Raw genomic sequence first — 8,566 nt, forward strand, 5'->3', positions numbered from 1 at the left:
TGTTGGTTTGATGACATCATCCTCACTAACCTCTTTGATTAGCTTCTAAATACTTGGATGATGACCGCTGATCTGTTATACGGTTCGCTTAACTTTCGTTTTCGTTTATCGTTTGAGGGATCATACCCGGGATCTTATTACTTGGGTTTCCTTAACCTTTCTCAATACATTGTATTCCTTTTATGATCCTCTCTTATAATCCTTGAATTTAAATCCTTTTTATCCTGTTACTTTATACTCAATTCTTTCGGTATCTGGTGGATTTTCGGGAAAAATCAAAGTGTTCGAATTTGGATTCTGACGATCTTTACATACACTTATATACCACATAGAGTACTAATAATATCTCAGAAGATCAATAAAAGAACCCCTACATAGTGTGGTATGAAAAGTTTTCTTATTCAGCATAATCAGTAAAAGCACTATTCATAAGGGTTTCAAAAATTCCAAAAATTGGGGTTATTATAGTCTCCCCTCCTTAAAAGGATTCGATCCCGGAATCAGATAGAAAATAAATAGGGATACTTTCTTAGCATTGCACTTTCTAACTCTCAAGTAAATTTTTCCCACAATGTGGTTCTTCCATCAAACTCTGAATAGTTTGATAACCCTTCTCCTAAGCACTTGTTCCTTTTTCAATCTATAACCCTTCCTGGTTGCTCCATATAGGTTACGTCTGGTTGCATGTCTATGCGCTCATATGCCCCTATTTATCTGGCATCCGAATTACACTTCCTTAACATTGATGCGTGAAACACGTTATGACTTGCTACATGTTCAGGGGTAGGGCTAGCTCATATGCTAACTTCCCAATACGTCTTAATATATCCAAGGGTCCAACAATTCGTGGACTTAAACTTTCCTTTCTTTCCAACCCTCATCAATTCTTTTTAAGGGAATACTTTTAACAATACAAGGTTCCCTCCTTCATACTCTTTGTCCTTTCATTGTCAAATCAGCATACTTCTTATGTCCATCTTGGGCTACTCCCAGCCTTCCTCTGATTAGATCTATTATATTCTTGGTCCTTTGGACCACTGCTGGTCTGAGCATCTTGCACTCTACAACTTCATCCTAACATAAGGGAGATCGACATTGTCTTCCCTCAAAGATCTCATAAGACGACATCTCGATACCTGACATACGATCTATTATCGTGAGAAAACTCAATCCGCGTTAAGTGATCATTCCAAATTCTTTCAAGTCTATTGCACAGACTCTCATTATAGCTCTTAGCATTAGAGCTTTTGCTTCTCAATACCCATTCTTTTCCAGTTCATAATCGCTACTACCTTCCGTTCCTAATATTATACTGGTTATACTTTTGCTCGTTAGCGTTCTATAACCTTTTAATAACCACGTCAACCTTAGTATCACGAATGTGTTTCCATTCCGAATACCACCATAACTTTACTACTCCTTATTCAGCTGTTTCTATTTTCCAAAGTTTGATCAATCATATAGAAGTAAAGGAATTTGTTGAGAGATCACTATGATCATGAACACTTGTTCTATTGCATAGTTAGTACAGAAGGTGGCCAGCCTTTAGTACTTGACAAGCAATTAAACAACATGTGGTATCCTATTAGGCTTCTATCACACAGATAGATAGTCATTCGGCAATACCTCCCCTTCTGGAAGGGTTGTTCTTCTCAGCTTACATGAAATGAAAAGAAAAGAACGAACTGAAGAGAATTGTATATACGTAAAAAAATTTATTGCCATAAAATATCTGGCTTGGAATCTACCTCTGAACTATAGAGGTTTGTCATAGGAGAACAAAACATATATATATTTATATCAACATCAAGTATTATAGCATCGTATTTCACATGCCTAAATATTTTTGCTATTCCGTCCATCATTCTATGGACCCATGCTCTTCCTCGAGCTTATACACAATCACCTTTGAAACTCCCTCGATATCGAAAATCGAATCTGGGATCTCATTCTAGACATCATCGTTACTAGAATTCTATGCTTGCATCGCAACCTTCCTCGTATAGTAATACGACTCTCTATTGATAAGAAGGAATAAATATTCAATAGGTAAATAATCGACATAGTTTTTCTATCAAAGATAACTTATACGTCAACACGACCCGATTAGTGGTACTCAATCTCAACATCCATTCCAATACAACTCTCACGGTTGTAATCAGCTCATTACTCGCAGAATCATTGCTGCATTACTATGGTCCACCACTGACCTACTGTCATCATTCACTTTCCATGAAATCTTAATATCTAACCATACGGAGTCCATACATGTCGTATAGAATTCTTCTAAGGAGTTAACATAATCACCATTCATAATTCATGAAGAACACTCCAAATTCTGACGTACTTTCATGACAGGAAGCAGATAAAATTGCAGAAGAGTTTCAATCAAAGCAACGATAGCAGGTTAATACCATTCTTAATCATATGCCTTAAATAGAAGACTTAACTCAAAGGTTCGTCTAGTCCTTTTTGAAACATGGTCCTGGCTTATCTCAAGATAGTACCTTCTGAGATAGATAGCCCGCTCATGGCGATTACATGAATTAAACCTTTACCAACTACTATTACGGTTGGGTATTGCACAGTCATCAGAAGGAATGTCAATCTTCCAAACCATAATACAACCTTCACAGCTTTAACCATCATCACTGTATTCCTTTGGCACAAGTGCCTATAATTATCCTCTTACCTTTAAAGTGTCGGCCACCTCTTTGGCCTTTCCTGATAGTAAAATTTCCTTACAGTCAATGTCATTTTAACCACCTCCAAATAAATTTTCTACCTCATTTCAATCGCTGCTTATGTGAAGATATTTTCCTTAAAATCAGATGAGTAAAAAAATATCACCATTTTTCCATAAATTATTGCCTCAGTCTTTAGAGGTTAATCACTGTCACGACTGACTCTCAATCATACTTAGAACATCTTTTATCTTAGGTCCTAATTGCCCTGAACAATTTCGACCTTTACTGGTTCGATCCATACTTTCTCGTGGTTTAACACGTGCCCCACTTGGCATCATTATAATTACATCATATTTCCTTTATCAACATTTCTATTCTTGAGAATTTTGAATATTACCTTTCTCCTTGTAAAACCTCTAAGGTTATCCTTGAATCGTTCCTCCTGTATTCCCTAGATACCGGGCATATCACGATACCATTTATTAATACCAGAATCATTGTCTATATATTTCTGAAAAATTTCTCCACTGATCCTTAAAGGTTGTTATTACCTTAATCCTTTCCAATTCATACTGTCAAAACTCATACTATCCCTATTAAGGGTGAAATGCCAACCTTTATGCATTCCCCTAGGATTCATTTTAAGTTACCGATGTTCTATCCTTAATTCCACCTTTAAAAAGGTACATGCATCCTTCCATGGATAAATCAAGTCATATATCCCTGATAAGGGTGTCTTATTCAATCATTCCCACCTCGATAGTATATGCCTAATTTCACAATAACAACTGTATTCAAAATGAGGTCAATCAATATGGCCTCCAAAAGATAACAACGGTTATCCGCTTTTCTTGCCTAATTTGGTAACGATAACAAGGATGTTCTGGAAGATATTGGTCGTGTTCAACGTGAACTTCTTCTTAATAATTCCTTATTTACTTTTGTTGTTTATCTCAACAGTCATCTCAATGTTGGGATATCTTTCATACCTGGCGTCTCCCTTTCTGGGTATCAAGCCACCGGTCTTACACTTCACATTCTTGAAGGTCACTTCCTTCATCCAATTTTCCTAATTTCTTACTTCCTTGTCTCCTCAGTCTATCCGTGTCTCATTATTTATCCTTCGAACTATCTCAAGGTTTCCTCGAATCCTCCCAACTTACAGGGGATAAAATATATGTATCTCTTATTCCTTCAATCATCAACTTTAACTCATGGTGAATCACCCTCATCCTGACAATTACATACTTTTCTATTTCTATTGCTACGAGTCTTTAGGGTTTCCTCATACCCAACTCCCTTATCATTCCTCAAACTTTATTGCCTTTATATTCCTTTCCACTTCAGTTTCTTTTTATTTTCCTTTCTCTTATCATTATTTCATGAACCAACACAACATAAGCATTGATTTCAAACATCCCGTCATTCTGGATTCATGTCCGCAGAATGAATCTTGACAACTTTTACAACTTAGATTCATAATTCATCATATTCTTCTGCCTTCGTTCTGGCTCTAAAGCTTTTACACTATCTCCATAACATTGGGGATTACTTTCTCGAAAACAATTGACTGAACTTTAATCAGTTTATCATAACCTTTGGCTCCGTGACTTCCTTGGCCTTTTACTAGCGGGTGGCCTCTCTCTTAGGAGGGTAAGTGACAAATACAGACTTTTGTGATTCGTCCACCATTTAGAATCTCAAATGATTCCTATATTTCCTTTAGCCAGGCTCTCGCCTCTACTGGGTTTGCTTGTTCCTTGGAACTCTGAGAGCTTAGCGACTTAAAGGTCCTGAAAGAATTTCCCACCGCACTATCTCCTCAGGGTGGTGGTTGGGGATAATAGTCTAAGTTCTTTTTAGACAGGTCCATGAATTACCGTATAGGAGTACCGTCTCAGGTCTCCTTTCCTTACTCGACTTTCTGTTTCCTTAGTATGAAATGTTTCATCCTTCTCCCATACTTAGGGTTATCTTATACGTTAAAATCCTTGTTTTCCACTTCATTATGTTATGGGCTCCTTCTTTCTTAATGGCAACCTCCCTGACTATCACTTTCGGGGTTTGCCCTAAATCTTATTCCTCGAGCTATGGATTTCATCTAAGATCCAGTCCTTACGCTCTCAAACGTTTGGAACCCAAATTCTGTAGGAATACCTCGTTATTCCCTTATTATCTTTCTTGGTATTAATCTCTTCTCCAGTCATTGACTCTCTGCCTTCATTCATCACTTTTTCTTGGCACAATATTATATTTTCCAATAATCCAGACCGCGTAGCGATCTCAAACAACTTTTCGGTACCGGCTCCGGTTGCATTCACTTCTATTTCCATTTTCTCAAAATCTCTAATCAACTCTCTTAGAGACAATATCATCTTGAGTTTCTCCTTTCTACTAAAGGCATTAGCCACCATTTTGGCTTTCCCTGGATGATAAAGAATCTCATAATCGTAATCCTTGATTAGCTCTAACCACCTCATTTGGCGCATGTTGAGCTCTTTCTGCGTGAAAATGTACTAGAGCACTTATGGCTTGTGTAAATCTTGCACTTCTCTCCATACAAGTAGTGCCTCCAATCTTTAGGGCAAAACTATTTCCATGAGGCCAAGCTCATGGGTGGGGATATCGAATTTTATATTCCCTTAATTGTCTTGACGCGTACGCGATTACCTTGTTGTGCTGTATAAGAAGCACCCTAATTCCTTAAGTGAAGCGTCACTACACTTCACAAAATCTCATTTTCCATCTGGCAACGCCAACAGAGGGGACGTCACCAACCTTTGCTTCAGTTCTTAAAAGTTGTTCTCGCATTTCTCTGTCCATTCGAACTTCTCAGTCTGACGAGTAAGCCGCGTTAAAGGGGCTACTATCTTTACAAACATGAACGAACCTCCGGCAGTGACTAGCCAATCCTACCTCTGGTAGTCGCCCTAACCATGGTTATCAATTCCTCAACGATCATCTCTTCAGTCTTGTTAGGATCCTCCACGAGATCCTTCTCAACAACAATCCCATCTGGGATAACATCCTCAACCGCTACATCCTCAATATGAATATCATCCGGTCCCTCATTAGGGTGTTCCATTGGATCCACAATCCGCTCCCCAATCAGTAAAAAAACATCATCGCGCTGTTGCTCCTCAACCTCAGGGTTCGGAGTCCCGCTACTATATACGATAATGAACTACGCTTCTATCACGATATTTATAAGGGTTCCCATAAGGGTTTTAACTGTCAGTACTAAGTTAGGTAGCCCGACTATGAACTTGGCAAGAGTTCTTATTATCTTAGTGAACTTATTATCTTAACGTCACATCATCTCTGAGGTTTATAACGCTTGGCTCTGATACCATTTCTGTAACACCCCCAAATCCGGGGTCGGGGATTCGGGTTGTCACGATTCCATTTCCCTTATCAATACTTAATCTTAACAGTCAACCAACTACTGAGTACTGTGACCCCACAATATACACACACACACCACAAGTTATAGTCTCAGAGATGAATACCAAAAATAACACAAGTCATTTTATTCCACAATTATAAACTGTTACACCTTAAAAGGGTTTCTGAATAATTTACATATTCCTTGCCATTATTACAATTCATATTATACATAAGTCTGGTTCATCAATAATTGAAAACCTAGCCTATTGGTAGCTCCTACCTCAGCTACGGCGGCATCAACGCTTCCAGAAAACTGCGGAACGTTTCCTAACCGCTTGCGAATTGGAAGCTTGGTCCTGTTCATCTTTTCTATCTGTTGTTGTGTGATGAAAGAAGAAAGCAAGGGTGAGCAACAAGCCCACCGAAATAATATGTATAATAATTAACAATATATGAGCATTCTCATAGTACTCATGAAAGTCTTGGTCAAGAAGAAATGAACCAAGTTGATATCTTAACTCGACCAAGTCGCAAAATATTCAGTATATAAGTATATATACTTTTCATAATCTTTGAAATCCTCTGACATGTATAATATACATAGAGTTCCAGTTTATAACTGTATAAAAATATCGTTGCAAGGTGATCTCATATATCTAGCCTTGTCTCAACGTTTTTGTGAAAATCTTTGTCATGCATAAGATAATCATTAACCAGATATAAGTTGAAAAGATGAAGTTACAAGATACTCCAATATACTTATATCTTTTCCGGATACTACTTGAACTACCACCGTTCAAGGTATCATCAGTTTCAAAAGTTCATCACACTGATGAGACTACAAGATTAGACTTGAATAGATTCAATCTTTGAAATATCATTGAATGAAATGAAGTTACGAGATACTTCATTAAGTCCCGATATATATATATATATATATATATATATATATATATATATATATATTCATATATATCTCCCATACATTTCCTGAAAACCTCTGTCATGTAAAGTATGAACAGAGTTGCAATATCCAATGAATTTGGAAAGAAAAGAATTTTGGCATAAACCCGATATCTTGCTGATCAGGAAAATATACCAATAAGTAACCTTTTCTACTGTAGATGGATGAATTCCTCGCCGGTCATCACCCTGGCCGCATTAGGACCTCGCGCTAGACCGTTACCTGGCCACTCACGCGTGGATGGACTGTCACCCAGCCTCTTACACCTTCATAGACCGTACCCCGGCCTGTCGCTTATGCCGACTCAATCAGATGGACTTACTTCCCGAACATTGGGCAAGTAATCAAATTGTTTTCTCAAAACAGCAACCATGTTGCGAATATAAAATACACCACAGAGCCGGATCCCTTAGATTTTTGAGCGAGTATTCAAGTCCCCTTTGAAAGGAAGAGCTTAAATTTGAAAACGAGTTTTGGGATCCGCTCTAACTTTTAAAATCATTTTGAAGACTCGAAAACATTTTTAAGAATGTTTGGAGTAATGCTGATTTAATAAAATAATCAGTCCCAATATATTAGAAAATATCTGAATATTATTATTTAAATAATATTCCCATAAAGAATAATCTTTATAAAAATAATTGAAGTAGAAGTTTTAAAACTCATACTTGAAATGAATATTAAATAACCAAAGATATACTTAAACGAAAGTATGATCTTTATTTGAATAATCGAAAATAAATTTGATTATCGAAACATTATTCTTTAATAAAATAAAGAATATTATTTAGTAAATAAACGGAGTCATAAGTCCTCGAATAAATATTCAACTAATATTCAATAATTAAAATAAACGGAGTCTTAAGTCCTCGAATGAATATTCAAAATAATAGTCATTAAATAAAATAAACGGAGTCTTAAGTCCTCGAATGAATATTCAAAATAATATTCATTAAATAAAATAAACGGAGTCTTAAGTCATCGAATGAATATTCAAAATAATATTCATTAAATAAAATAAACGGAGTCTTAAGTCCTCGAATGAATATTCAAAATAATATTCATTAAATAAAATAAACGGAGTCATAAGTCCTCGAATGAATATTCAACTAATATTCATTAATTAAAATAAACGGAGTCTTAAGTCCTCGAATGAATATTCAAAATAATATTCATTAAATAAAATAAACGGAGTCATAAGTCCTCGAATGAATATTCAACTAATATTCATTAAATAAAATAAAGTTATCGAATAAAACTTATTCGATTAATAGTTTTGAAAACTATATCAATATATATATATATATAAATATATATATATATATATAATATACTCGGGAACATCGACTCCCGGTTTTAGAAAATGTTCACCTTTGGGTCCCCTATACTAAGGGTATACGCAACTACTGCTTATCTCTAACATAGGTATTATGCAACTATAAGTAATTGAATCAACAGATATATATCAAGATTACGAAACAGACATGCATATATACCATATCACATGCTCCAATATATCGCAAGATTT

The sequence above is a fragment of the Apium graveolens genome, chromosome 3, assembly GCF_009905375.1.
Source record: "Apium graveolens cultivar Ventura chromosome 3, ASM990537v1, whole genome shotgun sequence".
In the NCBI taxonomy this organism is placed as follows: domain Eukaryota; kingdom Viridiplantae; phylum Streptophyta; class Magnoliopsida; order Apiales; family Apiaceae; genus Apium; species Apium graveolens.